Here is a 17,412-nt window from a genome sequence, read left to right as displayed (position 1 = left end):
CTGCCCTGGGGAGCTTACTTTCTATTGTGGGATGTAATCAATAAGCCAGTGTAGCCAGTGCTGTCCTGGTCCTGTTGACCGGATCCTACACTGTTTCTCTGTGCCTCTCCCCCAGCTCCTGTGTGTGTTTTCTGCGATGGCCGCACCTGCAACTTTCCAGAGACATGTTCTTGGGCAGCTGGAGGAAGATGGAAGTGCATGGGAGTCTATCCCACTCTAAACCCTACCCCAGTGGCCCTTAGCCACTGACTGACTGCTACAGGAATAAAAACACAGTTTATTTGCTTCAAGTTGGGATAAACTCCAAGGCAGAATTTATACTGCAGAGCTCCCCTGTGGGATCAGGTTTAAGCTGAGACTCTGCCTCAAATCCCACCCTCACTTTCCTCCTTGCCTACCCCTGTCCTGCTCCCCCACTCCCTTACTGGCTGCTCCTCCTTAATAAATCACTTGCCCATGTATCCTCATCTCAGGATCCATTCTTAGAAAGCCTGATATACCACAGCAAGTCCTCAAATAGATAATGATAAGCTGCAATTCGTCTAAGAGGAAAGGAGTGTTGTGATAGAGAACGATGGAGGAAACTACATTAGACAGGAAAGGCAACCCAAAAAGGGGATATTTCAGCCAAGAAGGAGCCAGATACATGAAAAGCCAGGAGAAGAGTATTTCTGACAGAGGGAATGGAAAGGGCAAAGGTCTTGAGGCATGAAAGAAGCAGGCATTGCATGGTGGCTCATGCCTGTAATTCCAGCACTTTGGGAGGCTAAGGTGGGCGGATCACTTGAGGTCAGGAGTTCAAAACCAGCCTGGCCAAGATGGTGAAACCCCATCTGTACTAAAAACACAAAAATTAGCCAGGCATGGTGGTGTACACCTGTAATCCCAGATACTCAGGAGGCTGAGGAAGGAGAATTGCTTGAACCTGGGGGGCCGAGGTTGCAGTGAGCCGAGATCACATCACTGCCTCCAGCCTGAACGACAGAGTGAGACTCCATCTCAAAAAAAAAGAACCAGGATTTAGGAACAGAGAAGCCCATACATCATCTAATTTATCCCTAACAGACCTTTAATCAATGTGGAAACTGAGGCAGGAGAAATGAAGTAACTGGTTCCAGATTACCACCGACACACAGTATTGGAGAATTGAAACCCTGATCGGAATACTGACCTTGGTGACTCTGGGCTGTCACAGCTGGCCACCAGAGTCTTATTTGCATGAGAGGCCCTCTGTCCCCAGGGAGGAAGATGGGGGAGGGCTCATAATAGATGCCGAGGTTTAAAGAAAAGGAGGAGATAAAAGAGGAGACTGATCAGGGGGTTCACCTTGGAAGTTATTTTTAACTCTTATCAAAGGTTGGCTGAAAAATGCATCTAACAAAATTACCTTCCATTTGGGACAAAAAAGTGATGCCTCTTTGCAGCTGTGGGAGAAATGGTGGGTAGGAGGTGGTTGGGGTCGCAGGCTCACATGGCCAGACTCCAGGGGACCCTTTCCCCCGAACCCCTTCTGCTTCAGCACTACCAGGCCCCTCCCCCAACCCCCACGTAGCCCTCACTCCAGCAGGACCATTACCTGCTGTTTCATGAGCACAGCAAGCTCTTTGAGGCCTTTGTCCAAGGCACAGGCTGTTACCTCTACTGGGGGACAGGGAGCAGGGTTCCTTCCAACCCTTTACCTGCTGGCAACACCTCCTTCACTTTTAGGACTTAGCTCTAAAATTAGCTTCCTTGTGAAGTCTTCCCCTCTCCCAGGCAGTATTAGTCATCTTTCTGTGTTTCCAAAATGTTCTGTTTAGACGTGTGTTAAGGACTTCACTACCCCTGTTTTTCAGGTGGGGAAAATCTGAGCCTAGCAGCAACTGAACTTTGAGAAAAAGTTGTAGGGCTGGCAGTGAGCACTAGAAAATTCTGTATCATAAGAGCCAGATGGGGCAAGAGAGTTCCTGATGACCCATGCAGACCCGACTTCGTGAGGACAGGGGATCCAGGAAAGATGGCAGTGAAGGCAGAAGAAGGGAAGGCCCATTTAAGAGGCTACGTAGGTCATTTAACTCTACTTCTGAAACCTTTTCCTACTGAGATTCACAAATTAAAATTAATTTTTTTTTTTTTTTTGAGATGGAGTTTTGCTCTTGTTGCCCAGGCTGGAGTACAATGGCGTGATCTCAGCTCACTGCAGTCTCTGCCTCCTAGGTTCAAGCAGTTCTCCTGCCTCAGCCTCCCGAGTAGCTGGGACTACAGGCACACGCCACTAAGCCCGGCTAATTTTTTGTATTTTAATAGAGACAGGGTTTCACCATGTGGCCCAGGGTGTTCTCGAACTCCTGAACTCAGGCAATCCACCCACCTCAGCCTCCTGAAGTGCTAGGATTACAGGTGTGAGCCACTGTGCCCAGCCTAAAATTATTCTTTGATGAGCCTATTCTCTGGAACTATTAAGAGGGACTGTGGCCATGAATAACTAGCTCCATTTGTCTGCTTTACTTATGAAAATCCTCAATGTGGCTCTCCACCAAAGTATCCTGAATTAGTCTTGTGTGTCTGCACATGACACTATGTGATCCAAACTAAGAAGAACTATTTCCTGCTTTATGTCTGTCACTGGTTTCCTATTAAAGTTTGCATTAGTAGCAACTCCCATTTTTGTAGTACTTTACAATTCACAAACTATCATATTGTTTCAGTTTAATTTTCACACTGTAGGGACCAGGGGAAGAAATTCCCCTCTGCCCTTTAAAGAGTCACTGAAAATCACTGACAAGAGGCAAATTGATAGGAGAAAAGGCATACAAATGTATTTGATCAGAGTTGTATGTGACATGGGAGACTTCAGAATGAAGATCCAAAGATACAGAAGACGCTGCCCATTTTTATGATCAGGTTCGAAGTATGGACAGCTGTGTAGAAAAGTGATTGGACAAAAAGGGGTGATCTAATGCTCACAGGCTGGGGAAACTGAGCCAGCCCTGTCTAGATTCTTATTGGCCTCTCTGTGCAGCATTCCTTCCTTCTGGGTATGGAGCAGGGCCCTCTCTGGAATGAGGATCCAATAACCTACAATTAAATAAGACAGGTCAGATAACTTCTTTAAGGCCAGTTTTTACACAAAAAGGCTGGTGAGGGTAGAGAGGTAAGGTTAGAGTAATATTTTTAGGTTTTATGGTGGGCTTTGGGAGAAAAGGGGTTCTGGTTTCTATGATCTCTCTTGGAGATGAGAGCTTCTAACTTTTTCTTTCTTTCTTTCTTTCTTTCTTTTTCTCTTTCTTTCTTTCTTTCTTCTTTCTCTTTCTCTCTTTTCTTTCTTTTCTCTTTCCCTCCCTCCCTTCCTTCTTTCCTTCCTTCCTTCTTTTCTTTCTTTTTTTTTTTTGACAAGTCTCAGTCTGTTAGTCTGTTGCCCAGGGTAGAGTGTAGTGGCACGATCTCGGCTCACTGCAACATCCACCTCCCTGGTTCAAGTGATTCTCGTGCCTCAGGCTCCTGAGTAGCTGGGATTACAGGCATGTGCCACCATGCCCAGCTAATTTTTTCATTTTTAGTAGAGACAGGGTTTCACCATGTTGGCCAGGCTGCTTTCAAGCTCCTGACCTCAAGTGACCCATCAGCCTTGGCCTCCCAAAGTGCATGCATGAGCCACCATGCCTAGCCAGAGACTCTAGTTTCTGTGGCTAGCCTAGTGGCAGAATGAGGTGCCAAGGACAGAACAGGATAAGGTCAGAGAAAAACTTTTGCTTCTGAGGCCTTCCTTTTGGGTATCTTCTTCTGAGATCTTACAACACAACATCAGAATAATGCTACTGTACACCCATGTGATAGATGAGGATATTGAGGCTCAGAGAGGTAAGGTGACTAGCCTGGCAGCTACCTGGCAGGAAGTAGCAGAGCGAGAACTTCACCTACACTTCACCAATTTTAAGTCCAGTACTTACCTAAGAACTTCCAACAGATGCTCCCCTGAGGCAAAGACTGGTTTCCAGAATTCCACTCTTCTACAAGCCTGAGAAAATTCTAATTGCTTGACCTTCAGAACTCAGGAGGACCTTTTTTGACTGTGGTTTGTGTCCTGGCCAAAGAAAGCATTATTACAGGAGCAGTATGCAGCATGCCCTAACCAAACCAGGAAGAGCTCCATCACAGGTTGATAAATAACCCTGCTTCCATGAAGGAGAGATGATTCCAAAGAAAATAAACATACAGCAAATTGCTCCTTGTCGTAGGAAAGTTCCAGAGTATGGGCATAAGAAGAAGCATTTCCTAAGGAAGGAAGAAAATGGTGTTGGGGGATAGGAATAGAAAGTATTATGAAAAATAACTAATAAGAAATTGGGAAGGAGCAACAATCAGGATGGAATCATTTGCAAAAAGAAGAAGTAGAATGTGGTCCAAGGGAAAGCCCATTCAATTCAGAAATTAATATTTATTTAACAATCCAAAAGTAAAAATGAAGAAATTTGAGGCTCTTAAGTAAATTAATGTGCATTGAATCCCATGGGGTGATTGTGCCATGGGAGACACCAATGACAAGAGAGGAAAGTAGTGGTCATTATAGCTACATTTATTAGTTCTTGCTATGTGCCAGGTGCTGTCCTGTGACTTCAAAGATATAATTCCGGCCAGGCGTGGTGGCTCACCCCTGTAATCCTAGCACTTTGGGAGGCCAAGGCGGGTGGATCATGAGATCAGGAATTCGAGACCAGGATGGCCAATATGGTGAAACCCCATCTCTACTAAAAATACAAAAATTAGCTGGATGTGGTGGTGCGTGCCTGTAATCTCAGCTACTCGGGAGGCTGAGGCAGGAGAATCACTTGAATCTGGGAGGTGGAGGTTGCAGTGAGCTGAGATTGCACCACTGCCCTCCAGCCTGGGCAACAAGAGCGAAACTCTGTCTCAAAAAAAAAGAAAAGATATAAGATATAATCCCATTAAATGTGCACAATGATCCTCTTAGCATTTTGCAAATTGTACAAATGAGAAGCTAAGGCAGGTCGCTTAGCTAGTCGGTGATGAAGGTAGAATTTGAACCCAAGGCTCTTGAGCTGAAAATCTTCAACCCTATCTTTTATCACCTCATGGAGAGTTGCCTGCTTCAATGATTTAAAGTTTACATGTTTAGTATTCAGATTGCTGCTTAAATCCAATGAATTCTACAGTGATCCTAGCAAATGTATGTGGAGTTGAGGGGGGTGTACAGGAGGATTCTCTGGATAAGAAATAACAGAAACACAAGTTAAACATTAGTTTAAACTTAAGCTAAAAGGGAATTTTTGGTTTTATTTTTTGAGATCGAGGTCTCACTATATTGCCCAGGCTGGTCTCAAACCCCTGAGTTCAAGAGATCCTCCCACCTTGGTCTCCCATGTAGCTGGGATTACAGGCATGAACCATTGCACCCAGCTCAAAAGGGAGATTTTTGGCAGCAGGCTGAGGTGGCTTCCAGAATGAAGGGTGAATTTGACAGCTGAGCCTTGGGAGGTCAGGAAACAGAGAATCTCTGAGATTTCAGCTCCTGAAATCAGGAATTTGAAAGCTCTCAGGACCCTCCCACTTCTCACCCAGTTTCTCTCCTTGGGTGGGCTGCTTCTTCTATTGCAAGATGGCTCCTTCACAGGGTAAGGGATGGCCTCTGATAGCTCTGGACTTCCAGCCAAGCAAGCAACTTCACAGAGGGGGGAAAAAAGCCCTCTTCTTTCCCAACTTATTTTCCTGTTTTTCCCAAGTAAAACCTTTTGGAGGGAAGAACCATGATTGGTCCAGCTTGGGTCATGTGCTCAACCATGGGCCAATCACTGTGGTCCTGGGGGTGAGGTTCTATGATGTCACCTTCCCCACATACTAGGGTCACATGGGGTTTTGATGGAGCCTTTCTCAGAAGGGAGCTGCTCTTCTGAATAGTCAAAACTATAAGTGTCCATGAGAAATCGGACTACCAGCAAGAAAATTACAAACATCAGAAGAGATGCAAAAAGAGGTAAGATCAAACAGTTTGGTAGCAGAATAAAATGCTCTGTAGACTTTGGAAACACTATATCACGAAAACAGGATTTGGGCACAAGGAAAGGAGATTTATTTAACAATGTAGGGGGCATAAAAAGCAATTTAAGAGATGAGTTAGGATGCCGGCTCTGAAACCTCCAAATAGTTCTATTATGAAGAGAAACGCATTCTTGGAGAGTTGACTAATACAGGGTTCGTGCTCCTAGTTTGTGCCTACTAAATATTAATTCATTTTGATGGCAGGTTTTATTAAGAATTATTGCTTAGAGCACTTACATATTTATAACATATTTTAGCAGAGTAATTTGCATATATAAAGCTCTGCATAAATGCAAACGATAATAATGACAGTGTTGTTGGGCTTATATTTACTCTTTCATACATGCATTTATTCATTCATCTCTTGTCTACCAACTGAGTGGATACTCTATTCCAGGCACTCTGTTGGACATTCCTAGCTTCTGCCCTCATGATGTGTCTTAGTTTGCTCAGGCTGCTATAATGAAATACCATGGATTTGGTGTTTTAAACAATAGACATTCATTTCTCACTTCCTAAAGTCTAAGATCCAGGTGCTGGCAGAATGAGATCATGGCAAATTCAGTGTCTGATCCCATCATGGGGATACCACACTTGATATGGTTTGGTCCTGTGTCCCTACCCAAATCTCATCTCGAATTGAAATCTCCACATGTCAAGGGAGAGACCTGTAATCTCCACGTGTCGAGAAAGGGAAGTGATTGGATAATGGGGACGGTTTCCCCCATGCTGTTCTCGTGACAGTGAGTGAGTTCTCATGAGATCTGATGGTTTTATAAGGGGCTCCTCCCACTTCACACGCAAGCTCTCTCTCCTGCTGCCTTGTGAAGAAGGTGCCTGCTTCTCCTTCTGCCATGATTGTAAGTTTCCTGATGCCTCCCCAGCCATGCAGAGCTGTGAGTCAATTAAACCTCTTTCCTTTATAAATTACCCAGTCTCAGCCGGGGGTGGTGGCTCACACCTGTAATCCCAGCACTCTGGGAGGTGGAGGTGGGCAAATCAACTTGAGGCCAGGAGTTCAAGACCAGCCTGGCCAACATGGTGAAACCCCATCTCTACTAAAAACACAAAAAATTAGCCAGGCATGGTGGTGCACACCTGTAATCCCAGCTACTCGGGAGGCTGAGGCATGAGAATTGCTTGAGCCTGGGAGGCGGAGGTTGGAATGAGCCGAGATTATACCACTGCACTCCAGCCTGGGCAATAGAGGGAAAATAAAATTTTATTTCATTTATTTATTAAAAATAAATAAAATAAATTATCCAGTCTCAGGTAATTCTTTATAGCAGAGTGAAAATGGGCTAATACAACCCTCATGACCTAATTACCTCCCAAAGGCCCCACCTCCAAATACCATCACACCGGAGATTAGGACTACAATATAAGAATTTTGGGAGGATACAAACATTCAGTCCATAGCAAGGTGCTTAGAGTACAGTGGAGGAGACAGAGCTATGAACAGATTATATCTAGATAGGTCTATAGTGGACACTGTGGTGCACTGCCCAGATCACCACTTCAAGATGGAGACACTCTTCCTCCCTATGCAGAGTTGCCCATTAAAGACTCAGATGAGTCCATCCCCAGGAATTGCCCTTGGCTGAAGGGAGCTGTCTTCCCCAAGGTTAATGCCCCTTCCTGGAATTGGGGCAGTCTGCATCCAATGACTGGCCAATGACTGGCCATTGAGGGAGTACCAAGGCCAGTCTCCTTGTCTCAACTGGAGTAAACACTGAAAGGTTACCCAGTCAGCTGAGGCCTCTGCTGCAACTGCACCATAGTTCAACTCTTCCTTTACCCAGTTCTGCTTCTCTCACTCCCTTATAGGTGTTGTTCCTGAGAACACACTCCAAAACATCCCGTCTGCATATAAATCTCCATCTCTGAGTCCATTTTACAGGGAACCCCACCTAAGACAAGATGCAGCTTAGAAAATTATTATTAGGAAAAGCTGTCCTATTCACAGTTGCCAGAGCCTACTTTCCAAATAGAAAACACTAGTTACCTTGGAAGAAGTCTTTGGAGAAGAATCACCAGGATGGCTTCTCTACATTGTATAAATATAGAGAAGGAGGCACCCATTACCTGGGAGAAAGAGGGGACAGAGTATTTGCAGTGTGAGAAAACCTGGTCCCAGTGTACAGAGCTGGTCTGTTGGGGAGAATGTGGATAATTTTGCATAGAGGACAAGAAGCTTCCTGGGAGGGGAGGAATGGAGACCTGGAACCCTCTCCCTTTTGAGGTTTATATAACTCCTCTGATAAATGGGGCAGTCCCAACTGAGGTCCCCTGGTGAGAAAAGAGAAAAAGGCTCTAGAGAAGAACTCACTAGGAGCAAAGGAGAAGTCCCTGGGAAGCCCCTCACGTCCCAGTCATCCTGGTGTGAAAGTGGGCTTTGGGGAAAAGAATGATCATAAGATTGTAAGTTAAAGAGCCAAAGAGGGAAAGATTTCTAACAAGACAACACTGAGGGCATGGGATCACCTTCCCCCCGAGGACCTCTTGGCCGGTGAGGAATATTAACTTGAAAGACTGTCATCTCAGCAGCAGCAGACAAGCACATACTGGACTACAAAACCAACTTTTAATACCAGCACTGTAGAGTAGTAACAGAATCAACCACAGTGGAAAACAGGGGCCTACTGGAAACTGGTGAGAATTTCCAGTTCTAGTTCTCTAATGTGAGCCACTAGAGTTTCCACAAATTGGTGAAAGGAGGCTGTTACCAATTTATTTAACACTCAAAAAGAATGTGATTTTATTGGTACTTTAATCTGGTGAAGGGGGTCATATGGTTACAAGTAATTCCAAAACAAAGTGAATAGTACATTAGGAAGAGGAATGGCTGGGCACGGTGGCTCATGCCTATAATCCTAGCAATTTGGGAGGCTGAGGGAGGTGGATTGCTTAAGGCTATGACTTTAAGACCAGACTAGGCAACCTAGCAAGACTGTGTCTCTAAAAAAATTTTTTAAAAATTAGCCGGGTGTAATGGTGCATACCTATGGTCCCAGCTACTCAGGAGGCTGAGATGGGAGGATTGCTTGAGCCCAGGAGTTGGAGGCTGCAACGAGCTATGATTGTGCCACTGCACTCCAGCCTGAGCAACATAGCGAGACCCTTTCTCAAAAAAAAAAAAAAAAAAAAAAAAGAAGAGCATGACTACTGCCAAGGAGGAAATCTTCCCAGAGGCTATGAACCAAGCTAAGTCCTGTAGGCTTAAGAGGAGTCCCTAGGGGGATTATGAGGTGTGGCCATTCATCAGAAGGGCATCCTAGACTTTTCAGGACCAAAGCACAGAGGTGAGAAGAAGCACTATCTCCTGTAAATAATCTACATGGCTCTAGAGCCCAGGAGGCACTGTAAGCAGGATGAGATGATGGAAGGCCCTAGCAGCCATGATCAGACATGTAAACTTGATTCCCATGACCCTGGAGTTCAGGACTGAAGGATAAGTAAGGGAATGAAGAAGGCCCTGCTGGGATTGAAGCAAATCTGTCAAACTGAGTCTATTCCCAACTAAAGGAAGTAACTGTCAACCAGCTTCTGCCAGTTGTTGCCATGGAAGGGTACAGACCCAGGGTTAGCAAATCTTCGAAATCGTCAAGAAAAGCTGGAATTCCCAATATTTATAAGACAGGCCCAGATTTTTTAAGTTGGCAATTATTCCAAAAACAACAACAACAACAACAACAAAAAACAAAACCACTGAGGGGGCTAAACAAAACACCTTTAGATGCAGTCAAGGGCCTCCAGCTCACCACCTCTGCTGGACTGAAGGGAGCTCTCAGGCAGAGAAATGGAAAGTTCAGATTTGCATATTAAAAGTCACTCTTGGGCAGTATGATTAGAGGGAGTAAGAGACTAGAGATAGGCAGTCTGGTTAATTCAACAACAGACTTTTTGAGACCTCTGTGTGTGACAAGAGCTGGAGTCACAATAGTGAGGTTTTGGAACCTCAAGTCTGGTGTGGGAGACCAACTTAATGAACAGTCCCACAAATGTGTAATCACGCACTATGAGTGTACTGCAGGGAAGAAAAGAGTAAGGCCCAAATTGTGGGGAAATATGGAAAAGAACAGATTAAAGAGCTATTTTGGAAGTTTGGCAACAACTTAGATGGGGGAGAAAAGAAAGGGCATTTCAAGGTCTTACCCGGGTGAGTGGGTAGATGCTGTTGTGGAAAGAAGCAGAAAAAAGAGCATGGGAAACCCTGTCACTATTGAGAGTTACATAAACAGAGGAAAATGTGGTTTAAACAGATGATGACGCAAAGGAATGAGTGAAGTCCTACATTTTCATTTTTGTCCTCTTATGGAGGCTTCCAAACTGCCATATTTGCTTCTTTCTGGAGATAAACCTGCCCTGCCTGTCTCATAAGGCACTTATATTAGTCAGGATTCTCCAGAGAATCAAAACCAATAGGATCTATGTTCATATCTATATTTATTTATTTGTTATAAGGAGTTGGCCCACATGATTATGAAGGTTGTTGAATCCCCAAATCTGTAGTCAGCAAGCTGGAGACCCAAGAGAGCCAAAAGTGTGGTTTGAGTCTGAACACTGGCAGGCTAGAGACGCAGGACAAACCAGCATTTCAGTTCCAGTCTGAAAACAAGAAAAAGAAGCCAATGTCCCAGCTTGAAGACAGGCAGGAGGAGTTCTCTCTTGCTCGTGGGAGGGTCAGCCTTTTTGTTCTATACAGACCTTAGCTGATTGGATAACATCCATTCGTATTGGTAAGGGGGAGTCTGCTTTACTCCATCTACCAATTCAAATGTTCATCTCAGGCCGGGCGTGGTGGCTCACTCCTGTAATCCCAGCACTTTGGGAGGCCAAGGCAGGAGGATTGCTTGAGCTCAGGAGTTTCACCAGCCTGGTCAACATGGTGAAACCCTGTCTCTACAAAAAAATACAAAAATTAGCCAGGCATGGTGATGTGCACCTGTAATCCCAGCTATTCAGAAGGCTGAGGCAGGAGGATCACTTGAAACCAGCAGGCGAAGGTTGCAGTGAGCCAAGATCACGCCACTGCAGTCTAGTCTGGGTGACAGAGCCAGACCTTGTCTCAAAAAAAAAAAGTTAATTTCCACCCAAAACACCCTCCCATGCACCCCCAGAATACCTGACCAAATGTCTGGGCCATCATCTTCTCTCTCCTGGGCTACTGCCATGGCCTCCTAACTGGACATGATGCTGTCTGTGCTGGCGATTTATCTGTGATCTCCAAGATATCTTTCTATGCTCTTCTCTGTAATCCTGGGGTTGGGATGATGCAAACGAAATCTGTCCACCTCTCAGCTAGCTGGCTTCCTGTTAGGTTTTCCAATGTGAGGCATTAGAAGGAGATCACAAAGCAGAAGAAAAGAAGGGACTTCTACCTTGTTTTCCATTTCCTGTTTTCAATTTTACTTCAGTAGCAGCACATAACTGGCCCTAGCTCCAGCTTCTGAGTATTCTCAGTACCAACCTTGCTGTGCCTCCCCTCAAGCCCCAGGTGCCAGCAGCAGCCATGCCACACCCCCTCACCTGCTGGGCTGCACCCCAGGGACGTCTGAGCACCAGCAGAGCCACTCCCCTTTGGTGGAAACACCAGCCAGACAGCAACCCCCTCATCCGAGATCTGAGCCAGGCAGAGCTGTCCTCAGAAATCCAAGCACCAGCCCCGTGGGGCCCCTCCTCCAAGCTCCTCAGTACAGGCAACTCCACCTGTTCCCTCCTGTTGGTCAGCCTTGGGAGCGAGAGCTGCTTCCTGCAGTTATTAATCCCTAGGCTACCTAGCCTCTTCCTTTTTCCTTTTACTCTTTCAGCCCTCTAATGCCTGGGAAACCAATTCTTTATATTTACTGAAATACCTACAGTGTCTTCTGTTTCTGACTGGCCAATGGCTGATAACCCTTTTAAACCATTTTCCATTTAGCAGACTTTTGAAATCCATTTTCCATTTACCAGTTATCTTTTGAAAATGTGGCTCACTCCCCCGCTGTACTAGTCAAGGTGCTGGGTTTCAAACAACAACTTCTGGCTAATGTTTAAACAGAGGAGGGATTTATTGAAAGTGACTAGGGAGCTCAGAGAATCAAGAGGAAGACTGGAGAACAAGGTACCAAGTAAGGCTGTCACAGCAAAGCTCCCAGCACGGCTTGCTGTGCCACTGATACCATACCACAGGAGACATATGGGCAGCCAGGTGTCAGTGGACATTGGTTGCCATATGCTGGACTCTGCTGCCACGGCACACTCATTCCTGGGCGCTCCTGACCCCACCACAGCCACCCTATTAATTTCTTTTTATTTATTTATTTATTTATTTTTATTGATCATTCTTGGGTGTTTCTCGCAGAGGGGGATTTGGCAGGGTCATAGGACAATAGTGGAGGGAAGGTCAGCAGATAAACAAGTGAACAAAGGTCTCTGGTTTTCCTAGGCAGAGGACCCTGTGGCCTTCCACAGTGTTTGTGTCCCTGGGTACTTGAGATTAGGGAGTGGTGATGACTCTTAAGGAGCATGCTGCCTTCAAGGATCTGTTTAACAAAGCACATCTTGCACCGCCCTTAATCCATTTAACCCTGAGTGGACACAGCACATGTTTCAGAGAGCACAGGGTTGGGGGTAAGGTCACAGATCAACAGGATAAGAATTTTTCTTAGTACAGAACAAAATGAAAAGTCTCCCATGTCTACCTCTTTCTACACAGACATGGCAACCATCCGATTTCTCAATCTTTTCCCCACCTTTCCCCCCTTTCTATTCCACAAAACCGCCATTGTCATCATGGCCCGTTCTCAATGAGCTGTTGGGTACACCTCCCAGACGGGGTGGTGGCTGGGCAGAGGGGGTCCTCACTTCCCAGTAGGGGCGGCCGGGCAGAGGTGCCCCTCACCTCCCGGGCGGGGCAGCTGGCCGGGCAGGGGGCTGACCCCCCCACCTCCCTCCCGGACGGGGCGGCTGGCCGGGCGGGGGGCTGACCCCCACCTCCCTCCCGGATGGGGAGCCACCCTATTAATTTCTAACTGACCTTACGTCTTGGAAGATGACCTCATGATTCAAAGTCCCAGGTAGGAGCATCTGATTGACGTTGCTCTAAGTGCCAGGGGGAGGGGGAGAGAACCATCTTTTCTATTCATTTCTAAGTTGTAGCTTCAATAGTGGAACTGATGCCTGATGTGCCACAAGTTTTGTGATTCCCAAAAATAAGAAAAGGGCTTTTCAATGCCCAGGGTGGTAATTATCCAGTATGTTGCCTAAAACCATCCAATAGCTTCCCCTCTCAGAGTAAAAGTCCCAAAACTGGCCTTGATGTATGGTATGATCTGGCACCACCTAACTTTCTGACCTCATCTCATGCCAATCTTCCATGCTCATGTTTCTGTCACATGGGGTTTCTGTCTGTCCCTTAAGCATGCCATGCTTATTCTGACCCCAGGGAATCACCGTTCCCTCACTCTGGAAGATGCTTCCTTCTTGCCTCCAAGCATCAGCTCAGATATCTTCTCCTCAGTGAAACCTTCCTAAGGAAGCCTCTACCACATTCCTCTTCTCTTTGTAGCACTTGTTTGCACGTGATCTTTTCTTGTGTGTTGATTTGTTAATTACCTGCCTCCCCTGTCTGGAATGTCAATTCTGTGATGTCTATTCATTGCTGCTGCATCCCAGCACCTGGGAGAGTGGCTGGCTTTGGCAGGTGCTTACTGTTTGTTGAATGGACAGACAGCTAGATGGCTCAATTCTGTTTATTAAAGAGTCCTGCTTGATAAAAGAAAAGCAAAACAATGTTCTAATGAAAACAATGGCAAGTGAGATTCCATGGATGCTTTTTAAAATAATTAACTTTAGAATGCATCCATGACATTTATTTTGGAGGTTTCACTAAGGAATTAGGGCTTTAAGGTGGACCCTAATGAGGCTGTTTTAATCTTCGGGAGAGACTATGGTTTCCTTCTCATGGCAACCAGCTAGGAGTCCTCTATTTTATAAATTAAAGCAGAAGGTAAGGTTTAGGTAAGGAAAGCCACAAAACATACCACATTCATACTGAGTATGGGTTTATTTTTCATTTTTTACTTTTTGTTTTTTTGTATTTTGGCTTTTTTTGAGACCGAGTCCAGGCTGGAGTGCAGTGGGGTGATCTCGGCTCACTGCAACCTCCACCTCCCAGATTCAAGTGATTCTCCTGCCTCAGCCTCCCATGTAGCTGGGATTACAGGCAGGCACCCCTACACCCGGCTAATTTCTTTGTATTTTTTACAAAAAAATACTAAAAAAGAGATGGGGTTTCACTATGTTAGCCAGGCTGATCTTGAACTCCTGACCTTAAGTGATCCACCCACCCCAGCTTCCCAAAGTGCTGAGATTACAGGCGTGCGCCACCATGCCCGGCTAATTTGTTTATTTTTTAGTAGAGACAGGGTTTTGCTGTGTTGGCCAGGCTGGTCTCGAACTCCTGACCTCATGTGATCCACCCACCTCAGCCTCCCAAAAAGCTGGGATTACAGGTGTAAGCCACCGCACCTGGCCTGAAGTCTTATTAGCTGTGTGTTGTTGGCTCTGTCACTGCTAGCTGTGTGACCTTGGGCAAGCCACATAACCTCTCTTTGCTTCAATTTCCCATTTGCAAAATGGGAATAATAACCGCATGTACACATAGGGTTGTTATGAGGACTGAATGAGTCAGTATATAGAAACCACAAGAAAAGTGTCTAGCATATAGTTACCTTTGATAAAGTATAAGTAATATAAGCATAAGCCAGTATTATGGTTTGGATCATATTTGTATGTTGATAAGAGCAACTTCAACAAGATAAAAGTTTATATACCTTTCAGGGGCCAGGTGCAGTGGCTCACTGTAATCCCAGCACTTTGGAGGCAGATATGGGCAGATCACCTGAGGTTAGGAGTTAGAGACCAGCCTGGTCAACATGGTGAAACCCCATCTCTATTAAAAGTATAAAATTAGCTGGGCATGGTGGCAAGTGCCTGTAATCCCAGCTACTTGAAAGGCTGAGGCAGGAGAATCGCTTGAACCCAGGAGGCACAGGTTGCAGTGAGCCAAGATCAAGCCATTGCACTCCAGCCTGGGCAAAAAAGTGAAACTCTGTCTCAAAAAAAAAAAAAAAAAAAAAAACCAAAATGTTCATATATCTTTCAAATAAAAAAAGTCAGAGGTAGGCAGCCCAGGGCTGGTATAGCAGCTCCTTGGTCACTGGGGGCAGAAGCGCTGTCTTCCTCCACCCCTCTACCACCACTGAATACATGCTTTATATCCTCAAAGTCCAAGATGGCTGCCAAAGCTCACATCTGCATTGTAGGCACCAGAAAGTAGGATGAGAGAAGGGTAAATAGGGACATACCTCACAGCCAAATCAATACCCTATAAGAAACCTTCCCACGGGGCCCTAGATAGTTCTTTTATTTGCATCTCTTTGGCTACAACTTAGTTGCATGGCCACACATAGCTGTCAGAGGTACTGGGAAATTTATTTTCGCTGGATGTGAACACTCCAAATAAAGCTGAAATTCCATTACAAAAGAAGAAAGGAAAAATGGATATGGGCCTTATATAAGTTATTTAACGTCTCCAAATTTTAGTTTTTTCCTTTTAAAGTGGGAACAATAGAACATGCTTCATACAGCTGTCTGGAAGATTACATGAAGAAAGCTTAAAAACTGCTAGCACAGCCATGACACACACTAAGTAAACATTAGCTGTTATCACAAGAAGGAAAAAATGTATCTCTGCATGCTTTTAAAAATAAGATACACAAAACCAAATGGAACAAAAAGAAGAAAAAATATTCCCGCACAAACTACTCGGTAACTTCAGAGAGAAACCTACTCTATCTGTGGGTTTCTTCCACCTTTTTGTTGCTTTGGCCTTCTTTATCTCAACTGACTCTCAGCTGACAAAGTTCCAGTTTTAAATATCATATCACCCTGCTTTGCTGCTTACAAAGGGCCACTGTGTCTGGGCGGGCCGTCTCAAACTCACTGTTCTGAATCTTTCCAGTCTCGCCCACCACCCAACTGCTGTCTAACTGTGCCCAGTGTTCTCACCCAGTGGTTCATAAGCCCAGCTGACCTTAAGAGTCACTTACCTGAAGAGTTCTGTAAAAATACAGACTCCAAGTTCCCACCCCAGAAATCAGCCTGAAAAATTCCCCTACAACCGCCTCAGCTGTGTCAAACTGCCTTGGGGTTTTCTTGGACTAAGTGACTCAGCAACTTGAATGTTTATAGAGTACAGATGAATATATCTTGTAACACAAACTAATTGTTACCAGGAGCCAGGCACTGATCTAAAGCACTTTACATGGACTAACTCATTTAAGTTCTATTATTCCCCTTTATATAGATTAGAAAACCAAGGCACAGAGAGGATAAGCGACTTGCTCAAGGTCACACAGCAAATGGGGAACTGGGAGCTGAGATTTACGCCTCAGCCTGTACACTTCACCTGTATGCTCTACCACCCTCCAGTCTATATTAAACAGTGAAGGCACTCCAATACAAATTACAAGAAAATTTTAACAGACTTCCTCCTAGCATTTATTAAGTAAACTGACAAATATTCTTATATCAATTGATATTATTCTTATGATTATTTGTTTTCCCAAGAACTTATGGCATAGACAAGTCTGTTATAAAAGTATTTCAGGTAGCCATCAAAATGGTGTTAAAATTATATTTTTATGTGTGCATAGGTACCCAGTGATGTTCTTTATGTAAAGAAATATATCTGCACAAACATATATACACATACACACTGTATATGCCTATAGACAGTCTCAGGGGAAACAGAGAAGTGTGACAGTTAATTCTGGAGGTAACATTTTGGTGGATATTCCTTTCCCTCTTTAAATTTATTTGAAATAAACATTTGAATTTTGTGCCTTTTCTGCCCCCAGCACTGCTGGGCCTGCAAGGTCTCTGTTGAGCAGCGGATGAGGGTCTCTGTTCCACAGGATGGAGTTTGTTATTCAAGTTGTTAAGAATAAGGCCTACTTTAAGAGATACCAAGTGAAATTCAGAAGACAACGAGAGGGTAAAACTGATTACTATGCTCACAAACGCTTGGTGATACAGAATAAAAATAAATACAACACACCCAAATACACGATGATAGTTCGTGTAACAGATATATCATTTGTCAGATTGCTTATGCCTGCATAGAAGGGGATATAATAGTCTGGAGCATATGTACACAAACTGCCAAAATATGGTGTGAAGGTTGGCCTGACAAATGATGCTGCAGCATATTGTACTAGCCTGCTGTTGGCCTGCAGGCTTCTCAATAGGTTTGGCATGGACAAGATCTATGAAGGCCAAGTGGAGGTGACTGGAGATGAATACAATGTGGAAAGCACTGATGGACAGCCA

At 44.8% G+C, this 17,412-nt stretch overlaps 2 protein-coding genes across 4 annotated transcripts in view; one reads left to right on the top strand and one right to left on the bottom strand.

Moving 5' to 3' along the window:
• Positions 1–17,412, bottom strand: part of ATP6V1C1 (ATPase H+ transporting V1 subunit C1) — a 203,947-nt gene that overhangs the window by 125,877 nt on the left and 60,658 nt on the right. The gene's annotated exons all lie outside the window — the stretch shown is intronic.
• LOC129398635 (uncharacterized) overlaps positions 5,838–17,412 on the top strand; it is a 53,082-nt gene continuing 41,507 nt past the window's right edge. The window contains exons 1-2 of one of the 3 annotated variants that reach the window (XR_008626458.2): positions 5,844–5,971; positions 7,864–9,771. The gene's annotated coding sequence lies outside the window, so the exon portion shown is untranslated. Of the gene's footprint in view, positions 5,972–7,863; positions 9,772–17,412 lie in introns of those variants that run through there. The other 2 variants (XR_008626459.2, XM_055116815.2) reach the window with 2 other exon arrangements.

The sequence above is a fragment of the Pan paniscus genome, chromosome 7 (assembly GCF_029289425.2).
Source record: "Pan paniscus chromosome 7, NHGRI_mPanPan1-v2.0_pri, whole genome shotgun sequence".
NCBI lineage: Eukaryota > Metazoa > Chordata > Mammalia > Primates > Hominidae > Pan > Pan paniscus.
This window is presented reverse-complemented; position numbering and strand designations above follow the sequence as displayed.